The following is a 23,340-nucleotide window of genomic DNA, read 5'->3' as shown; positions in this document are numbered from 1 at the left end:
TAAAAATAAAATTTTTATTTAGAAAAATAATTTAAACTTTTTAGGCTTAATATCAAAAAAGCACTTACGGTCAAAAGTGTTTCAATTCGTCTGTGCAATAGCCATAAAGAAATCTTAAATGGACTTGATTAATAATTATCTCTTATAAACTTATAAGAATAATATTTAATTATTAATTTTTTAATTTCTATTAACCACATACTAAAAAAACAATAATTCTTAATAAAAAGTTATAAGAAAATACTCAGCATCAAGATCCACTTAGCCTTGTTGCATTTATTGAATCTAACCCTTTCTTTTAACTTAATTGCAAATTGCTTATATTCAAATAAACAATATAAATCAATTCATATAAGCGTATAAGCTTAATGAGCATCATTTTCTTCAATAAAAATTAAGCAAAAACAATGATAACATCAAAAAAAGGAGAAAAACGCAAAAGCACCCACAAAAGATATAGGAACAAAGAGGCATTGGAAAAAGAAAAAAGGAAAAAATGGACGAAAAAAAAAAAGGACAGGGATGATATTAATTAAATTTGAAAAAAAAATAATGTAACAAAAAAAATGAAAAATGAAAAATCAACCCAATACAACAATATCCTAGGAGATATACAAATAGATATGTCAACTCATCACACATGGATCATAAGAAATCTAAAATGTGAAAATCAATTCACAACAACAAGATTTTGAAAATTAATCAATCTCATTCCCAAATCAAATAAATTTTAGTATCAAATCAAATAAAAATTTCGGTCATAATGACTTTTATGAAATCAAATTAAAGTTCAATGAGTTTTATGAAAGAAATTAAAATTTAGTGATTTTTATGAAAACACTCATAAAGTTGAGTGGTTGTATGTAATAATTACCGAATACTCATAATGCAATCGCAAAAAATGACAATGTAGGATTACTAAACTTGCATTGAAAGTGAAATTGTGAAAACAAAGCAGGCAATATTAAAAATGACTATACAACAGTTCTGGTTTTGGCACTTCAATACCTGCTCCAAACGTCGTTGGTATAGATTTGTTCGGTAATATGCAGTTGACATCAGTATATTTGGATCATATAAAGCAAAAAGACTGCAAAACAAATGCCTCATCATTAATGTAACTATGCTTAGTGAATAGCCCCTGAAAATTTACAAAGTAAAGAATACCATTTTTATGAAACATAAACTTCTAACTGAATTCGTTTATTCCCCACCAAACAAAATGACTACTAGATGTTCATAAATCTCTCTCTAGATACACATCATGGAAGAAGAATTGCCAGATCAAATCAGCAATCTTGAATAGGCTCTTTAAATTGTATAACTGGATTAAAACATTCATTTTCTGATTGCATGTAGTATTTTACACTAGTTCTCGCTATGCTTGGACAAGGGAAAAAAATTACAGAATTTTCTAAAGTGAGAAGTAAATTAAGCCATGAGTGAACAAGAATGCAAGACTCAGAATAGGTCATTCAACTCAACCAGAACCAGTCATAACATTCTTTTCAAAAGGTATGGATAAAAAAAGGCGTATATCCTAAATCTAATATAAATATAAAGGCCATTATCACACCATAAAGCATTTATAAACATGCCATAAACTATTAGTCATATTAAGTCATTTATATATACCTACTCAATGAGGTATTGTCATACGTGTTTAGCCTCTTAAAGAATGCAAGGGTAAAGAATGTAAAACGATCCACAATAGAAACAACAACCTGCATAATAAAACAAGAGAACATGTTAGAAAATCAAACCTGAAAACTTGGAAGTGAAGAAAAATGGAAAGGAATGACATGAAATGCATAGCATCCAAGGTTAAATACCCAACTAAAGAGAACACAAAATGGTAAATGTGGTCAATCCACATCGATATCAAAGTCCAGGTGACGTGAGTATGAGTTCTCTCCTTTCATGCTACTTCCAATGGCCAAAACACCAGTTGAAAAAGCTGAAAAGCAGCATGTCCTTGCATTAAAACGAAGATGTTCTTCCTTATGGAATATATATATTTATCTTCATCCAAGAGAGATAGTACTTAATCAGAAAACATATTTTCCTAATTTATTTTATTTTCAATTTTCCATAGAAAAGACTACATCAAACCATGTTAGTCTAAAATGAATTAAGTTAATTGAGCTTATAGCTAAGATGTATGCATAAAATTATCTTAAAAAATAGTAAAAGAAAAAAAAAGTTAAGACTTGAAATAATATTTACAAAAACAACATCTTATCTGGAAGCATGGTAAATCCTTATTGAATAAAGTGGCAACTTGGCAAAAATCCACCACTATCAGCAATTGCTTGAACCTAGATTTGTCACATTAACCACAATTGTGAGCTTATGGTCCTATAGCAATCACAAATATCAACATTAATGAAAAATAATTTCCTATTTTTCACACAGAAAAATGTTTATCAAATTTTATAAGACAGATGCCAATTTTATCTCCAAGCAGGGGAATGCAGCCATACCAAATTCAGGCAAAATGGCAGAACCAGAAATAATTATGCCATCCACAAACTGTTTCATTTATCTTTCATAACAAGCCTATAAAGGATTCTTTCAAGGTCAGAGTTAAAGAACACAAAGTTATAAAGTTACCTCACCTTTGTTTTTCCTTCATTTGCCTCACAGATCAGCTAAATCATAAATTTGGAGCTCTTCAGAGTCTGAAATTTTAATAATTCATCTCCTCCATGTCCCATCATATAAAGAAGAGTGTGATTTCATCACTTAAAAGACACTTTGATCTTGGAATAGCAGCATCATGATGCCCAGTCATAACTTGCAAAAAATTTTCAACTATCACTTCATAACTTCAATAATCTACCTATGTGATTACAACAACAAAATCAAGATCTCCTAGGGAAAATAAAATTTTCAAAAACCTTGCAACTACCATTTAATTGAAAAGAAGAAATATTCTATAACACCCCTCACCCGTCTACAGTGTAGCCGAGCAAGGTGTGTCACATGGAGTGCCGGAGCACCTGATTTTATCTGATTTCATTACAGTTCTTGATTTATTTGTTCAAAAACTTTATATAAGGTTTAGGCTACTTTTACTGTTTATCAAAATCTGACTAATTTGGAAATTTCAAAAATTTGAACGACAATCCGGCAGAGTGCCGGCTGTAATTTAGACTAACAGTTCTTCTGAACCTGTTAAAAACAAATTCAATATATACTCAAATTCATAACTCAGATTCAGTATCAAAATTTCTCAAACTCAATCTCATTCAGAATCATTATGATTAGATAATCAACTCAAATATCAGAATTCTTATATTTCATTAATTTATATAATTTGTCAACTAAATTACATAAGTTTGTCAAGTACATGATATACAAATAATTTACAATATGCTTAGAATGAATAAAATACATAACATGTGTAATTATGAGCCCTATCTACATGCATTGCTGAGTAGGTGACAACTTTGTACACTTCTGACACTTCTGCAGATCTAGACTCCAAAAATCTCAGTCGACAGTCTACTGGTTTTACCTTCAGTACCTGCGCGAGAAAGTAATTTCATCGCGCTAAGCATTTCTGCTTAGATGTGCAATAATATAACAAGAAATAATATATACAAATAAAGAAAGGATAGAGCATAATTTAAATATTGAATAATCAATTTGATTTACTGGAATGTGTCTAATATTAACCATCTTATATATTAGTTTGTTCCTCTTTGGAAGTGCTAAATTTATAACCTTTCAGTAATACTACCCAGTATATAAATTATTCTAATTGTATTGTATTTTAAGTCTCTACAGTTCTACAATTTATATTTTTGTTATGTTTCTATTGCTAATCTCTTTTACATTTCATTCAATACTAAATTTTATTGTACAGAAATTTCATTATACTTAACTTAACTTAACTGCCTGAATTGAATAATGTTTTAATTGACTGCCCGTGTAGCCTATACACTGACCAAACTGGATAAACGGATATACTAGCACTGGGTACCTAGTACCTCGGGCCGTCACACCATCGATCACAAAGTATCTCCCGGTGTGCAAATGGTATGGCTAAAAAGTCATATAATCAATCAGGCATTAAGCCGAGTATAATAACACAATCTGTATAGCCACGGGCTATTAAAATTATAGTATGGCATAATAAGCCAGAAAACATAGTACGACATGAAGCCATTTATAGAACAGCTGTCAGAATCCTATTGGTATGCCAACCTATCCAAACTAGTCAACTAGGCAAACTAGGGCATATTACAAGATTAAATATTTATTTCTTTATTTTTAGGGTTTACTGGTCATTATACAATTCACTGGTCAATGAAAATGTGGACCTTTTTATACATCATGGATAAGTTGATTCTAGTATCAACATGTCACAATTCACATTTTAATATGTTGCCAGTATAGTGCAATTTACAATTCTCACAAGTTGGCATTTATTTCCAAATTATTTCTAGGCTTCATTGCATATTATTGTCAATTTTTCAGTTTTAGTGTGCTAGATTGATCTAGCTAAATGTCTTGTTTCCATTGGTTTTTAGCTTTTGGTCAAAGAAGCAAATTTGTACCTCTATGTCTCATTGAACTTTTGGCACAGATTTCAGGTCATTCTGAGTTGTATAGACCAAGATATGATCAATTTACTAAAGCTGGAGAGATTTCATTTTCAATGCAACTTTAGGTCATTTTTAGGTAAAGTTCAATTCTGGCAGATTTGGTACCCTAACTTGGGCAAACAATTTGACTTGGTTCTGGTCATTTCTGAGCTTTGGTGTCTTCATAAGAGTTGTAGCTTATGTCTAATCTTTCCATTGATATAAATTTCAGGTCATTTGGACGTGTTTTGAGTGAGTTATGGTCAAATGAGTGACTACTGTACATATGGTCAAATTCTGGGTTGCAATGGTTCTGGACAGTTTTGTTACCTCAACTTGTGCAAGCAATTTGACTTAGTAAATGACATTTCTAGGTTCTATGATCTTCACCAAAGTTATAGCTCTATGTTTAAGCTTTCCAACGGTATAAATTTCAACTCATTTGGACCTGTTTTGAGTGAGTTATGGCCAATTGAATGACTACTGTTCATATAGTCAAAAATTCTGGGTTCACTAATGGCAATCCTGATTTGGTCATCTCTTTAGGTCATTTCTAGGCAGAATTTTGGCATAACTTCTACATGAAAATTGGTCCATTACAAGTCTAATTTTACTTCCAATTGGCCTCATACCAATTGGGATCACACATTTTTATTTATGACTCAATTTATCTACTATTTTCAACACAACACAACCTGCACATGAAATAACACTTCCAATTGTCATTCCTCCTCCTCCCAAAACTGCAATTCTGAATTCATGGCACTTCTATATCATTCATCACATCTCAATTTTGTCAATTTGGGCAGTTTATACAAGTGCTCAAAGTACATTATACAGCCTCAAGTCAATAAGTCAAAACCAACCTAATATATATACATGAAATAACTAACTAATACCTAGTAATTTTTACCATGTACTTCCACTAATGTAACAACATACTAAATTAATTGTCATATTCATGAAATTAACACTCTTCCATGGAATTCAAGGCTGTCAAAATTTACAATTTACCAAGGCCCTCAATATTTCTTCAAATCTAATTCTAAAGCTTAATTCCCAACTTACTCATGAAATTAAATTACTAACCTTACCATTTACTTCAATCCACACTAATTTCCCATCAATTAACATTAATTACAAGTGAGAATAAGTTCCTTACCTTTCCTTTCCATGGCTGTAGCAAGTTACATCCAACAATTACTCAAGTAATTCTTAAAATTTTTTAATCAAAATACTTCCCACAACCTCAACACAAACTTTAGTTAAGCAAGGGAATAAAAACTAGCACTAACCTTTTTTGAGCTTGACCAAAACTTCATCAAATCCTCTTCTTTTTGCTTCCAATATACTACCCAAGGTGTGTGTGCAAGCTTTAATGAAGAAACTATGGTGAAATGAGGGCTTGAACATGGTTGCATGGTGATGGAGTGAGGTTCGGCCATGGAGGATTTCCATGGTATTTCTCTCGGCTGGTTTGTTTCCAAGGTTGAAGATGAACATTTCTATCCTAAATTGGCTTATATATGTGTCTCAAAATCTGAGTTAGTGGAGCACTAACTATAAATTAATGATTTAATTACTTAAAGTTCCATAATTTGCACATTTGCCTCATTTCTTCCACTATTTATATAATGTATCACATTTTTATTTTTCATGACATTTTCAAAGTGTAATATCACTTATTTTTAATGGACATTGAGGTTAAAAGTCAACTCTAGGTGTTAATTGACCAAAATGCCCCTCTTCGGGTTGTATTTTTTATTTTTCGGTACTACCGATTTACTCCTTATACTGCCGATTTCTTTAATTTTCATTTTTCATTTATACTAACTTATTAATTTTTCTTTTGACACTTCCAATGTCAATTACACTTCAGTAGACCTTTAATTATGTCCCGAAAATATTTCTCCGAGTTTCCCGCGATCCAAGGCTAGTCAACGGTCCTCGCCGTAACTTCCCGGTGCGGTCACCCATCGCTACGGGTTCGGCTCGTTTAACTTAGTCACATTTTATCTCTTTTATTTTTCCTCAATTTTTTTTATCACATATTTCATTATTTTATGCTTCCTCAGTGTCAATTAAGTGTAGTTCCAGATATTCCGACTTTCCGGGGTAAGCATTAGCCATCGGAACAGTAGGACGTACGAACTACGAAAATGAGGATGTTACAACTCTTCCCTTCTAAAAAGGAATTTCGTCCTCGAAATTCATCGGATTCAAACAACTGAGCTTATCATTATCTCATAATTTTATTCACTTTCCCATCATTGTTTTCCTTTGCCTTTAGTATTCCTACTCATGAAATTCTATTATTCATTAGTTTTTTGATCTTTCATACTAGGATTCTTTACCAGTCCTTCAGTCTCTTTTACCAATTCCAATTCTGTTAACTTGCCATTGTCTAGGTATTCTGCATTTGTTTCATACAAAATCGTATATCTTGTTATCATCATGCTTATTAAATAACTATCACTACACACAAACTCCATCAGTGGAAGTTATCTATTCTTGCTTTCAGAGAGAGCATCAATACAATTTCTAAATGTATTCTCAAATACCTACATCATTCCTTTCTGTCAAAAATATTAAAATACTGATAAGACTTCATATCGATGTCCAAATATCTTCATCCTCAAGATGTTCTTTCTAATTTATAGCCATACTGAGTTCTCTAAGCTTATAGCAATTTTTGTGGTAATGGTAGTCCACATTAGTGTAACCGAGTCACTGATTTTAGCTACCTTAGAAGTGTAGTCTTTCGATAGGCTAGTTCTAAAGTTTTAAATTTCTGACTAAAATTTTCACATTTATTTCTCGTAATAGTACTCTATTCGGGCATAGTTGTATCAAATTATAGATTACTTACAAATATTCTTAGTTTATTGTATCACGAGGAAGCACGCAGCTCCACACAATAATTCCATGTCAGTACTATAATTTACAGCTTACAATGCAAACATCGAGAATATTACATAGTCACTACGTTATAACCTCATGAACTAGGTTTTCTACTTCTTTTTCTAATGCCCTCTACGACTCTGAGTCCATATCTTAACCTTGAATAATTAAAAGTAAATAGATCTGCATTAGTATTACCTCGACTCTTATGAATGCAATGCATGTATGCACACTAGTTCTTTCTACTTATCTGTGCCTAGGAAAGCCTAAACCGTGCTCTGATACCACTAAATGTAATACCCCTCACCCGTCTATAGTGTAGCCGAGCAAGGTGTGTCACATGGAGTGCCGAAGCACCTGATTTTATCTGATTTCATTACAGTTCTTGATTTACTTGTTCAAAAACTTTATATAAGGTTTAGGCTATTTTTACTGTTTATCAAAATCCGACTAATTTGGAAATTTCAAAAATTTGAATGACAATCCGGCAGAGCGCCGGCTGTAATTTGGACTAACAGTTCTTCTGAACCTGCCAAAAACAAATTCAATATACACTCAAATTCATAACTCAGATTCAGTATCAAAATTTCTCAAACTCAATCCCATTCAGAATCATTATGATTAGATAATCAACTCAAATATCAGAATTCTTATATTTCATTAACTTATATAATTTGTCAACTAAATTACATAAGTTTGTCAAGTACAGGATATACACATAATTTACAATATACTTAGAATGAACAAAATACATAACATGTGTAATTATGAGCCCTATCTACATGCATTGCTGAGGATGTGACAATCTTGTACACTTCTGACACTTCTATAGATCTGGACTCCAAAAATCTCAGTCGACAGTCTACTGGTTTTACCTTCAGTACCTGCGCGAGGAAGTAATTTCATCGCGCTAAGCATTTCTGCTTAGATGTGCAATAATATAACAAGAAATAATATATACAAATAAAGAAAGGATAGAGCATAATTTAAATATTGAATAATCAATTTGATTTACTAGAATGTGTCTAATATTAACCATCTTATATATTAGTTTGTTCCTCTTTGGAAGTACTAAATTTATAACCTTTCAGTAATACTACCTAGTATATAAATTATTCTAATTGGATTGTATTTTAAGTCTCTACAGTTCTACAAATTATATTTTTATTATGTTTCTATTGCTAATCTCTTTTACTCATTTCATTCAATACTAAATTTTATTGTACAGAAATTTCATTATACTTAACTTAACTTAACTGCCTGAATTGAATAATGTTTTAATTAACTGCCTGTGTAGCCTATACACTGACTAGACTGGATAAACGGATATACTAGCACTGGGTACCTAGTACCTCAGGCCGTCACACCATCGGTCACAAAGCATCTCCCGGTGTGCAAATGGTATGGCTAAAAAGTCATATAATCAATCAGGCATTAAGCCGAGTATAATAACACAATCTGTATAGCCATAGGCTATTAAAATCATAGTATGGCATAATAAGCCAGAAAACACAGTACGGCGTGAAGCCATTTACAGAACAGTTGTCAGAATCCTATTGGCATGCCAACCTATCCAAACCAGTCAACTAGGCAAATTAGGGCATATTACAAGATTAAATATTTATTTCTTTATTTTTAGGGTTTACTGGTCATTATACAATTCACTGGTCAATGAAAATGTTGACCTTTTTATACATCATGGATAAGTTGATTCTAGTATCAACTTGTCACAATTCGCATTTTAATATGCTGCCAGTATAGTGCAATTTACAATTCTCACAAGTTGGCATTTATTGCCAAATTATTTCTAGGCTTCATTGCATATTATTGTCAAATTTTCAGTTTTAGTGTGCTAGATTGATCTAGCTAAATGTCCTGTTTCCATTGGTTTTTAGCTTCTGGTCAAAGAAGAAAATTTGTAGCTCTATGTTTCATTGAACTTTGGCACAGATTTCAGGTCATTCTGAGTTGTATAGACCAAGATATGGTCAATTTACTAAAGCTGGAGAGATTGCATTTTCAATGCAACTTTAGGTCATTTTTAAGTAAAGTTCAATTCTGGCAGATTTGGTACCCTAACTTGGGCAAGCAATTTGACTTGGTTCTGGTCATTTCTGTGCTTTGGTGTCTTCATAAGAGTTGTAGCTCTATGTATAGTCTTTCCATTGATATAAATTGCAGGTCATTTGGACCTGTTTTGAGTGAGTTATGGTCAAATGAGTGACTACTGTACATATGGTCAAATTCTGGGTTGCAATGGTTCTGGACAGTTTTATTACCTCAACTTGTGCAAACAATTTGACTTAGTAAATGACATTTTTGGGTTCTGTGATCTTCACCAAAGTTGTAGCTCTATGTCTAAACTTTTCAATGGTATAAATTTCAGATCATTTGGACCTATTTTGAGTGAGTTATGGCCAATTGAATGGCTACTGTTCATATGGTCAAAAATTCTGGATTCACTAATGGCAATCCGGATTTGGTCATTTTTGTAGGTCATTTCTAGGCAGAATTTTGGCATAACTTCTACATGAAAATTGGTCCATTACAAGTCTAATTTTACCTCCAATTGGCCTCATACCAATTGGGGTCACACATTTTTATTTATGACTCAATTTATCTTCTATTTTCAACACAACACAACCTGCACATGAAATAACACTTCCAATTCTCATTCCTCCTCCTCCCAAAACTACAATTCTGAATTCATGGCACTTCTATATCATTCATCACATCTCAATTTTGTCAATTTGGGCAGTTTATACAAGTGTTCAAAGTACATTATACAGCCTTAAGTCAATAAGTTAAAACCAACCTAATATATACACATGAAATAACTAACTAATACCTAGTAATTTTTACCATGTACTTGCACTACTGTAACAACATACTAAATTAATTGTCATATTCATGAAATTAACACTCTTCCATGGAATTTAAGGCTGCCGAAATTTACAATTTACCAAGGCCCTCAATATTTCTTCAAATCTAACTCTAAAGCTTAATTCCCAACTTACTCATGAAATTAAATTACTAACCTTACCATTTACTTCAATCCACACTAATTTCCCATCAATTAACATCAATTACAAGTGAGAATAAGTTCCTCACCTTTCCTTTCCATGGCTGCCACAAGTTACACCCAACAATTACTCAAGTAATTCTTAAAATTTTTCAACCAAAATACTTCCCACAACCTCAACACAAACTTTAGTTAAGCAAGGGAATAAAAACTAGCACTAACCTTTTTTGAGCTTGACCAAAACTTCATCAAATCCTATTCTTTTTGCTTCCAATATACTGTTCAAGGTGTGTGTGCAAGCTTTAATGAAGAAACTATGGTGAAATGAGGGCTTGAACATGGTTGTATGGTGATGGAGTAAGGTTCGGCCATGGAGGATTTCCATGGTGTTTCTCTCGGCTGGTTTGTTTCCAAGGTTGAAGATGAACATTTCTGTCCCAAATTGGCTTATATATGTGTCCCAAAATTTGAGTTAGTGGAGCACTAACCATAAATTAATGATTTAATTACTTAAAGTTCCATAATTTGCATATTTGCCTCATTTCTTCCACTATTTATATAATGTACCACATTTTTATTTTTCATGACATTTTCAAAGTGTAATATCACTTATTTTTAATGGATATTGAGGTCAAAAGTCAACTCTAGGTGTTAATTAACCAAAATGCCCCTCTTCGGGTTGTATTTTTTATTTTTCGGTACTACCGATTTACTCCTTATACTGCCGATTTCTTTAATTTTCGTTTGTCATTTATACTAACTTATTAATGTTTCTTTGATACTTCTAATGTCAATTACACTTCAGTAGACCTTTAATTATGTCCCGAAAATATTTCTCCGAGTTTCCTGCGGTCCAGGACTAGTCAGCGGTCCTCGCCGTAACTTCCCGGTGCGATCACCCATCGCAAGGGTTCGGCTCGTTTAACTTAGTCACATTTTATCTCTTTTATTTTTTCTTAATTTTTCTCATCATATATTTCATTATTTTATGCTTCCTCACTGTCAATTAAGTGTAGTTCCAGACATTTCGACTTTTCGGGGTAGGCATTAGTCGTCGGAACAATATGACGTACGGATTACAAAAATGAGGATATTACATATTCTTTCTCCAATAGACTCACAATTGATAGAAAAAAAATAATAAAATAAATATTCTATTAAGAAAGATTTTTTTAAATAAGATGAGATGTATTCTCATCCAATCATTGCACATTATATGAATATATTGAGAAAAAAAAATCAAATTAGTGATAATGCCACTAACTCTTACCTCTACAATGCAATGAGAACAAAAAGAAGATAATGAAAGCAACAGAAAGCCTTGCATGGCACCTAATATTCATTCACAAGAAAAGATACTAAATAAAAGAACTTCTTTGGTATGTCAATCCACTCTTGATCGACAAGTTAGTGATAAAGGAATGCTAAGAAAGTACAATTGAGCAGTAAGCACATCGTATGCGAGTTTTATTAGTTAATGCAAGCTAGACCTTCTAAAATATGCAAATTCTTCAAACAAGTGAATTTTTCAAAGATTCTAAACATTAAAATGTTACATTTTCATACACTTCAATATGGATAACAGTGCAACTTAAAAAGGGCAGAAAAGCATCATGGAGACCCAAAACTAACCTCAACATTATCTCCACACAAGTCTATGATTTTCATTGTTGAAGACTTAAGCAGGTTACTTGTTCCTAGCATTGCAAGCCATATCATCTGCCAACATTACTATTATCCACTCATCAGGTATTCCTAGTCGCTAAATAGTCCTGCAAAACCACAGAAAACGAAAAACTTATATGCACAAAAGAAAAGAAAAGTGAAAATTTCTCAAAGAAATGAATTCGAGAGAAAACTCAAATGATTACCTACACAAGGATAAAGTATTAGCCATGTATCGATAATTAAACCTGAGTAAAGAGAAAGGCACAAGAATCCACTTCAATTAACAACTTTACAAAGCCAGTAAAATCCACCCAGAAAAGCCAAAGAGCTTGACAAGAGAAAATCCTAGCAAATTAAAGAACCGAACTAAAATTAATACAATTGCAACAAATGGGTATGATTCAATTACCAAAAGCGAGAGGTGCAAGCCAAGACAGCCCAGTTGGTTGCATGCATGGTGGTGTCAGTTGAAGAGGAATGGGAAGTGGAAGCAATTGAATTACAGAGAAGGTCGGAACGAAGAAGCAGAAACACCAACCAAACCACCATTTTGTACCTGTGGATCTTGGACCATTTGATTTTCGATTCAATTCTACATGTTTTGGGAACAATTTGTCAAGATTTTTCTTTCTTTCTTCACAACATAGCGATCTACGTTGACCTACAACCACCTCTTGCTTCAAATAATATTTTAGGCTAAATTCCTATAGGTATATTTTTTTTAAAAGAAAAACCTTTGCATTAACAAGCCACAAGGGCATCAACAGACAAAATAGAGCCAAGTTCTGGTGGCAAATTACAAATCCAATTGCAAGGCAATGAATCCTTAAACAAAAGTTCTACAACAAAATCCGCTGCTTTGTTAGCTTGCCTTTTAATCAAAGAGAACTGCACTTCTCTGGAATAAAGTGACGATACTTTTAATTGCTGTAACCGAAGCTTGAATATGCCAATCTGAGAACAGAGAATCAGATAGAGCTGAAATAAGCAATGCTGAATCTAATTCAAAGATAACTGAGGTAGCACCAATGTTCTTAGCCAACAAAATCGCTTCTCCTGCTAAAGGGTTAGCCCGAATAAGTTTCTTTGCTACACCATCAATGATCTTACCTTTGAAATTTCTAACCACTACTGCAATTGAAGCAAACTGACAATTATCCTTCCAAGCAACATCAGCTATACTCCTAACTAATCCATTGGCTTTAACATTATCATTGTTAGACTAAATGACATTTTTATCCCTAAAGTTTACTTAAATCTAAAACTTAGTCATATAGTTTTAAAATCAAACAATTTAGTTCTAAAATTTTAATAAACTTACAAGTTAACTTCTTTCATTAGAATTTTTCATTAAATTACTATTAATTTTAACAAAAATGACCAAAATACTTTAACTCTATTTTCAATTTGAAAATAACTTAGTCCTTAAAGTTTTAATTTATAGACAATTTAATTCGTGAAATTTGTTTTATTAACAATTTAATCCCTATATTTTAAAATATTGATATTATTAAATCAAAAAAATTTTATATTTAGATTATAATTATTAAAATTATGGATTAATTATTTTAAGGTTATTGAACATTTTGTTTAATTATAAAATCATCCACATATTTTAAAATTTAATTCTTAAATATTATAATTATTTATAAATAAGCCCTTATAATTTTATAAAATTCTATTTATCATTATCATTTTAATAAAAATAAGGGCTAAATTATTTTCATATTGAAAATAGAGTTAAAGATATTTTAGTCATTTTTGTTAAATTTAACGTGAAATTAATAGTGATTCTAAAGTTTATTAAAATGTCAAGAACTAAATTGCTTGCCATTAAAACTATAGGATTAAGTTGTAGATTTCATCAAATTTTATAGACTAAATTATTTATAAAATAAAACTTCAAGTACTAAATTATTTTCAAATTGAAATTAGAGTTAATGGCATTTTGGTCATTTTTGCTAGAATTAATGGTAACTTAATTAAAATTCTAACAGTATGGATTAACTTATAAGTTTGTTAAAATGTTAAGGACTAAATTATTTGGTCTTAAAACTATAAGGACTTAGGAACTAAATTGTAGTTAACCCTTATTATTATTATTATTATTATTATTATTATTATTATTATTATTATTATTATTATTATTATTATTTGTGAAAGGTAAAAGTCCATTCATATAAGCATAAATACAAGGTCCATGGCCGAAATATAAGGGGTTACTATCTAATAGACTTTGCATCTAGTTCAAAATAAGGACACGCCCAAAGCTCCAAATCCAGTAGAAACCCTAGGCTAAACCGGGTCTTCAACTTGTCCAAGAGATCTAACAGCACCAAGAAGCAGCGCCACATAACTTGCATCACACAGTAGGGGCCCTTTCCCAATTGGTAGCCATACAAGGTGGACACAACCACGTGGCAGCTAAGCCAAGGCATTTGCAATCACAACCCACCAGGATCGACCAACCAGAACTTATTTCAAGACTAGAAGAGGTAGAGGCCATGAAAGCCAAAGAAACTAAAGAACCAATCCAAAGTTAAAAAGAAGTAAAGGCCATGGAAGCCAAAGAAACATAGTAAGAAAGAGGGTGATGATGGCAAAGTTCAATGACATCTCGCTCGTGCCTTGGGCTTCGGCCATCTACGAGCGAAATCAGTTAAAGACCCTGGAGGTACCATCATCCCAACGAATTCAGAAACCCTCTCTTTAAGCTATGACAAGTCTTCCACAAATACACCTTACGAAATCTCACTAGACTCACAAAAACCACAACCAAAACACATAATGTACAACTTACTTATAAGATGGGGTGGTAGAACCACTTCTTCGAGAAAGGAGGGACTTTCACCTGCCTAGATGGGACAGGGGAAGACCTCTAGAAGGTAGCATTAGTGCGAGGACCCTCGGAAAGAAAGAAACAAAGAAAGCTCTCTCTTTAGAAGCTAGAGAGAAACTTATATATTGTTCTTTGCTCCCTCTTAACATTATTAATACTTTTGCCTCTATATTCTAAAAATAAATTAAAAGTGAAGGAGCGGAAGCATGAAAAACATAACTTTAGATCATTAAATTCAAAATTTTTTCATCTAGGATCACATGCATCATGCAAGATTCATTTTTATCTATTTGATTTCAATGATAAATAGCATATTAAAACTCTTTTAATATGTTTTTGGATCTACATTTGCCATTTAAGATTTTAGAATTAATAGATTAATTCAATAGAACCCTATATTAGATCAATATTAGATCAAGAACAAGTGCACTAACCTTTTTGATGCACTGCAATGTGTTTGGCACCTTTGGGATGCGCCTAGGACACCAGATGTTGTCCTTCTAGCTTGTCTACACCAAGATCACCATTGGCAGCCCCTTGAACAGCTTCTAAAGCTTGTCCAATCAATTAGAAAATCAAGTTTGCCTTTTGAGAGATTACAGATGTAAATAGAACACTAGAAACAATTTCTAGTATTTTTAATTCAAGAGATTATTGGCAAATCTCTTTGAATTGATGAGAGATGAAGAAGATGAGAAGAAGAACACTCCAAGGGTGGCAGCACCAAGAGAATACAGCAGCTTATATTTTTTGTTCTTTTATCCTTACACTTATATAGCTAGGTCACCACTTAAAACCCTTGCCACATGTCACCTTCTGATTGGCTCTAGGTTTAATTGACCCAATCACATTGTGCTAAGTGTCAAACCTATATTTAATCTTAACTTTGATCTTCTTACATGATTAAAAGACATATGGCAAGCTTATGTGTAGTGCCATGTGTCACCATCTCATGGTGCCACATGTCACCCTGTGAAATGACCAAAATACACCTGTATCTTAATTTTGAGTTCTCAACCCAAAATAATTATTTCTCTTCTTCTAATCAATTTATATCAAATATAAATTAATTAATTAATCTCTATTAATTAATTTCTCATAATTAAATTCATATTTAAACACTTTAAATATAAATTTAACTTATACTATACATCCAATAACCTAGATTTGGTTTCAAGCCATGCAAGGGACTTTGCAATCTAATTGCAAACCAAACCTATTTAAATAATCAATTAAACTCTTTAATTAATTAATTAAATCATATTTAATTTGATGATTACTTGTGTATGTGTGTGACTTACTAGGCTCATCACTAATTGGCAATGAGACATGATATCAACTCTTAATATCATCAGAACTCTTTCTTACCATAAATGATTTCTCTAAATCATTTTATGCACCTCATAGACCATGGTTAACACCTAGTATAGCATGCCATGGCCACCCAATTAGTAATAAGGTTTACCTTAAATGAACCTATTATCATATGTTACCATGCACTAGAATCTCTCTGTTATGAAATCCCAATTCGAGCTGGAGTCATGGTTTATGTCAAACCCCATTTGCTATGAATATTATGTTCTCTTTTAATTTCAGTTCTTGATTAAAAAGATTTTCTTATCAGAAACTCTTTTATGATTAAATCTATCTGTCTTGGCCAGGAACTTGAAACATCAAGAACAATTAAATGAACATAGGATTTTATCCCTATTTACTTAGGGTAACAGATTTCATCTTGATCAACACCTACCTCCATATATAACTAGTAGGAGCCAACACATGCCCATATACCCATACACAGTACAAGTATGAAAGAAGTGTCAAACTCAAACCACTTATATACAAGATAATTGTCCTATCTCAGGTTTAAAGATTATATGCACTGATATGATTTATGACAATACATTGACAAGAGTAAACTCCATGTGCTTGTCATAAATGTCACTGGTTCAGCCTACTTATCATGTATAAGTGCCTATCATGTTTGTTATATGGCATGAGACTCACCATTCCATCTTATTTACATCTCATATAAATATCTTGGGAACAAACATGATTACAATTTTTCTGGATAAGTCATGTCCTTATTGTGAAGTATCCTCGATTGTGAACCTATTTATGATACTTTGTGCTAGAAATACTGTTACTCATATTCTTAACAACTTAAGAATAGAATTTCTAATAAAATATCAATGGACCTTTTCTATTACACATAAATATATTATGCAAACGAAAAAGTGAAAATGCCTTTTATTAATAAAAACATGTACAAGATACATACTAAATAATATACTCTAGGGCATACTACTAACAAAAAGATCTTCAAACCTTACTTATGTCAACATTTGAAGGCATGACTTGCATAGTGGAAAAATGAAAATTTGATTTAGCCTAAGTTTCATGCATTTTATGCCAAACCCATTTCATGCAAGCTATTATAAAAACAACTAAGGTTACAACTGTTGTAACCACAACAAGTCATCAAGCCCATTTTGTAATTTAGGACTTTATCAGGTAAGTGCAAAATCACATATTCAGGAAGCTAGGTTGCCAAATGTTAGCCTTCTTGTCCTTCCACATGAACTAGGTGATCAAGATAACTCAACACTTGAATCACAACTAGGAATGCCCTCCTCTTGTGTCGATCGAATGGCACCAAAAGGGTTTTTGGTTCTTTTTGTATTGCCAAGTAATTGAAGAAACAATTCCTTCAATTTCAAATTCAAGAGTTACCACTTCTAATGTCTCTTGAATGGAGTTAGAAAGAAAGCTCAAGGTTCAATAATGGTGTCTTTAAGAGAAAGTCTAGGAAAAAGAAGATGAAATCTCTAATAATCCTTCCTTTGCATGTCGGTTTTGGGATTTTATACTTTAAGGATATGGGAATCACCAAAGTGGGGAGAAATCCTCAACATTTAGGGATTTTTAATCCTTAAAGTGAATAAGTGGGTGGAGAATATTCTCCACTTTGGAGATGTCACACATTACCCCTCTGTAAGGCATAACATGATCCCGTAGAATACTTAATGAACTACCGAACTTCACCTACCAATAACTCATTAAGTACCCTACAAGGGATTTTAAAACAATTTTCTTACATTTTAGAAGTGGTGAGCATTTTGGTAGGAATTAAAAACCATTTATTCAAAGTTTAAATACTAGTAAAAATTTTTGTCCATAATTTTGCCTCAAATTTTATAAAAATTTTGACAGAGTTCCGTTTGTATTTGGTGAAAACAGTTCTTCAAATACCTGAAAAAATACACTTCCAATAATTTTCTCAACTCCCAACCTCCAATAAATCACAAATCAACTCAATTCATTTCACTTCAAAATAATTCCACAATCCAAATCAAAATTTATCATCTCAAAATATTTAATAACTCCATTCACAAGGCATAAAGTATGAAATTCACAAGTATAAATATTAATTTACAGAAGGAAATCCAAAAATAATATTATTACAATTTATTGTGTAACTGCTCAACTTTATATTGATACATACAACATTTCTATATTTACATCAAAATTAACTACAAGGGTATAAAATAATACCCGTACAAAAAGATCAGTGGAGGCCTCAATTCAATGGCAGCTCACTCTGCTATTTTCTCCTTGCTTTTATCTGCGACAGCAAAATAAGCTATCGCTGAGTATAAAAATACTCAGTGGTGCACAATAAAAATTTGAAATGCAATACATAAATCATTTATTGATGAAACACAATTTAAATATTTCTCAAATTATCAAAGCTCATAATAACACAATTTAGTCAAATAATTTCATAAACACAGTGTTGCCAAAATCATACACAGCTTAAGCCATGACACAAAATTTCCGATCAATGCCGTGTTGTACACCACGATAAAGCAATCTACAACCCCATTAATCGAAATCAATGAGGGAGGTGGCTAGCTAGCTAATGAGTACTCATCCGATCTCAACCTCAACTGGCAAGCCAGAGAGGGAGGAAAATAAACGATCTCAACCCCATAAATGGAGGAGGAATAATGTGATACTGTCAGGCTAAGTGTGAACACCAAGTCAATTCAAAACAATTTATTCAAATAATTTATTGAAAATCTGGTAATTTTTCAAAGTCATATTTACAATCATAAATGGCAACACAATTCATAATTAACTCAAAAAAAAATCAAATTTTCAAGAATCATATATTTAAACAAAAATTACAGTGCACAGACCTTACGTGAGTCGCCTCTAGGCCTTGACTCAGTCTCTCAGAGCTTCCAAGTCTTTTTCAGCTGAAACACACAGTTTCATAGTGTTTCAGTACCATAACTTAGCATAAAACCAAAAATAAATTTAACTTCACTTTTAACTAGCTCTATTGTGCTAAATTCGACGTTCTCGAAGTTTTTGTGTTTCGGTTTACTATTCACTACACTATTCAAGTCAAATTATTGACTTTTTAAGGCTTAATAGGTATGGGAACTCCAACTTCACCCACATACCACATTTTGGTCATTAAATTTGTTGGTTTTGGTCATTTTCTCAAAGCCTAAGTCCTTTAGGCAAAATTGTCAAATTTTCAGTTTTGGTGTCCCTAATTGCACTGTTCCATTGGTCATTCTACTGTTGGAATTTGGCAAAACTTTCTTCATAAAAAATGTTCCTTATTATCTTAAGTTTATTCTCATTTTTGGATCACCCCAATTGGAGTTTTGTAGCTCAAGTTATGGCCATTTGAACCATGGCTGCCGGATTGGACACAACCCAGATTTTCTGGGCAATTTTGGTGCTGGCAGTTTTGGGTCACCAACTTGGGGTGGCCAAATGACTTGGTTGCTGGCAGAATTTAGGTTTGTGTTCTTCATGAAAGTTTTAGGTCTATATCTCATCTAACCACTGGTAAAATTTCAGGTCATTTGGACCTGCCTAACTCAAGTTATGGCCAAATGAACAAACACTATTTATTTGGTCAGTTGTACAGGGACAGACTGAGATTTTCCGAATTGAGTCAATTTGTTCACTAGGTTTTGGTCACTTTTTAGGCATGGTTCCTAAATGAAAATTGTGTCATTTAGTGTCTATTTTCATCCCCAATTGGTCCCATATCAATTGGACTTGTAAAATTTCATTTTTGGTCCTTCAAAGTTGACTTGGTCATGCTGCCAGCAGCATGACCACACTCCCTCCGAATTTAGCTTTAATTCCAACCATTCCAACACAACTCATTTGGTCACAAATGACCATTTTTCACTTCACAATAGGTCAAACATATCATTTACTCATTTCTCCAATTTTTTGCCTCAAAACCCTAGGTCTCAAACCCTAACCACACTAATTAATTGCATTTAGCTAATTTCAAAGCTCTCAACCATAATCATTCAACTATTGGAGGTCCATAAGCTCATTCAAATCCATCAAACCATGTAAATCATACTCCCCTTCAAGCTGACCGAAATTTCAGTTTGGTCCTCCCCACATATTTTTATTTCATTACATTAGTTTCTAAATTCATTTAAGTAACTAAACATGCACTTAAAGCAGAAAATTAAAAATTAGCATACTAACCTTTCTTAGGACTCCAAATCTCTATCTTTTGTTCTTCTTTTTTCTTTCAATCTTCTTCTTGAGTTGAGATAATAAGCTCTAGTGAGGTTTTTATGATAGTTATTAAGGTTGAGTAAAGAAAATTAAGCTTAAGTGTAAGCTTAAATGGAGAAATTTCATGTAGGAATTAGGGAGAGAGTGAGGCGGCAATGGGAGTAGGAAGATGACTCTAGATTTTTTTTTCTTTTCTTTTCTTTTATCTATTTAAGCTTATGGAAGACCATAAATTCCAATTAAATAAAATTTTAATTAAAATACTTATGGCATCATGCATGATGTCATGCATGATGTCATCTCCCTACACCTTTTTCTTTTTCTCTTTTTTTTTTTTCTATTAGTTCTTTAATTTAATTCTCGATTCCGAAATTTTCTTTTCTCCGATTTTATTTGACAGTTAGGTCAGGAGTCAGCTCTCGGAGTCAATTGACCAAATTGCCCCTCGCCGGTTCATCCCGGTTTGTAAATAATCCAATATTTCTTCTGGCTCCCTGACCTAATTATTTGACTGGCTTAACAGTTCTTTTTCATGATTATCTCTTTTCCACTGTGTTTATAATGGTCCTAAAGACTGCAGCGTCACATTTTACTGTTCGAAATTTGAGTTTAAAATGACTTCGCAGTTGTTCCTGAGGAGGTCACCCATCGCTGTGACTCTCGGCTCGTTTAACCTCTTATGTTCTATTTTTCTTATTTATAGTTAACTAATTGAACATTACTAATTATTTGTGTTTATGGATTCTCTAGTTGTCTTAAGTATGGTTCTAATCCCCTTAATTGTCCGGACCGACACCGGTTACCGGAACAGTGAAATATACCAGGCTATACAATTAGGGGTGTTACAAGAGACAAAGGTGACACTTGTCATACAAGTTCATTCTTTGTCTCCTACTTACATCACTTCATGTCATTGCATGTCATCACATGTCAAGAGACAATAAAAATCCACTCACACCTTTCTTTTAATAACAAGCCCCATGCAACTTTTGTCTTAGTTTTGCATGTGTCATGCTGAACGACAGTTGGTAGCAACACGCCCCATGCAACTTTTGCCTTGATTTGGCACATGCCCTATGCTGCATGACATTTGGTAGCAATATGGCCCATGCAACTTTTTCCTTGATTTGGCATATGCCCCATGTTGACTAACATTGGGTAGCAACATGCCCTATGCAACTTTTGCCTTGGTGCAGCATGCCCCATGCAACATGACCCATGCTACATCCTATGTAACTTTTGACCAACTTTATTTTTCTTTCATTTTACCACATTCTTTAAATTTAGTTTCCAGACATGCTAGAAACTTTTGTAATCTCATAACAAATGTAACACCTAAAACCCACCATTTTTCAATGTCGGAATTTCTATCATTGATGGAATATTCTTGTGAAATCTAAAAATTTCATAGACAAAGGAATGGTGGTGTGATGTATACATATATTATATATATAGAGAGAGATTTATAAATACATATATGTATGTGAGGGTATGCATGTGAAGTTTAGGAGTCCAAGTTTACGTGTTTGTGTAACACCCTAGGCAAATCCCACATCGACAAAACACGGGAGAGATGCTGGATTTATAAGTTGGAGGTTCCTAACTAGTGGCGTTGCAGTGACGTGAGGCTTGATCAGCCCGAGGACAATATCACTAGTGGTAGGGCCATTACATTTGTGGTATCGATGCGCTGCGTGCAACCTTGAACGATGGTGGGCCAAACCTCGAGGACGCCGAGTCCCATAAGGGGTGGATTGTAACACCTAGTAAATTCCACATCGACAAAACACGGGAGAGATGCCGGGTTCATATGTTGATAGTTCGTAACCCTATTGACGTTTTAAAACGTGAGGGCTGGCCAGGCGGACAATATCACTAGGTAGGGCCATTACATTTGATTCAAATGTAATGGCCCGCCCACTAGTGATATTGTCCGCTCGGGCCAAGCCCTCACGGTTTTAAAACGCCACTATGGTTAGAACCTCCATCTTATAAATCCAAAGATATCTCCGTGTTTTGTCGATGTGGATTTGCCTAGGTGTTACAATCCACCTCTTATGGGACTCGGCCTCGCCGAGGTTTGCCCCACCATCTTTCAAGGTTGCACGCGAGTCGCTTCGATACCACAAATGTAATGGCCCTACCACTAGTGATATTGTCCGCTCTGGGCCAAAGCCCTCACGGTTTTAAAACGCGTCAATAGGGGTTACGAACTATCAACTTATGAACCCAGCATCTCTCCCGTGTTTTGTCGATGTGGGATTTGCCTAGGGTGTTACAGTTTGGGTAAGTGTGAGAACTTATATTCTCCTTTCGTTACAGAATGGCTTTCGGCAGCCGAAAGTATGACTTTTGATAGCCAAAAGTCCCTTCAACCATGAGGGTATATATATAGCTCACTTTGTTTTTTTTTTTCACATAAACCAAGTTAATCTCTCTCTTTCTCTCTAAATTTTTGTCCATGCAAGGGTGAGAAAGGGTTCTTGCTGAGGGTTGTTATTTTAAAGCTTGGATTTCCTTTGTGTGATTTCAAGAGTAAGAGTGGAATTGAAGTTTTATTTATGTTTTCTCTCACATTCAAGTTCAAAGGGAAAAGAGGTAATTCTTTCCTTCTTTTCCTTCTTTTAAAGGGTTATAAGCATGATTGTAAGAGTTAGGTTGTGTAATTCTAAGTTCATGAATAGTTTGAGAATTTGGGAGAGTTAGGTTTTGATGAATATTATTATAAATGTATGTCTTGTTATGTTTTT

The 23,340-nt window shown here is 33.2% G+C and overlaps 1 pseudogene; it reads right to left on the bottom strand.

Moving 5' to 3' along the window:
- Positions 1–881: 881 nt before the first annotated feature.
- On the bottom strand, positions 882–12,744 carry LOC110645041 (uncharacterized; annotated as a pseudogene).
- Positions 12,745–23,340: the final 10,596 nt, after the last annotated feature.

The sequence above is a fragment of the Hevea brasiliensis genome, chromosome 14 (genome assembly GCF_030052815.1).
Source record: "Hevea brasiliensis isolate MT/VB/25A 57/8 chromosome 14, ASM3005281v1, whole genome shotgun sequence".
NCBI lineage: Eukaryota > Viridiplantae > Streptophyta > Magnoliopsida > Malpighiales > Euphorbiaceae > Hevea > Hevea brasiliensis.
The sequence above is the reverse complement of the archived record's forward strand: the minus strand, read 5'-3'. Positions and strand labels throughout refer to the sequence as shown.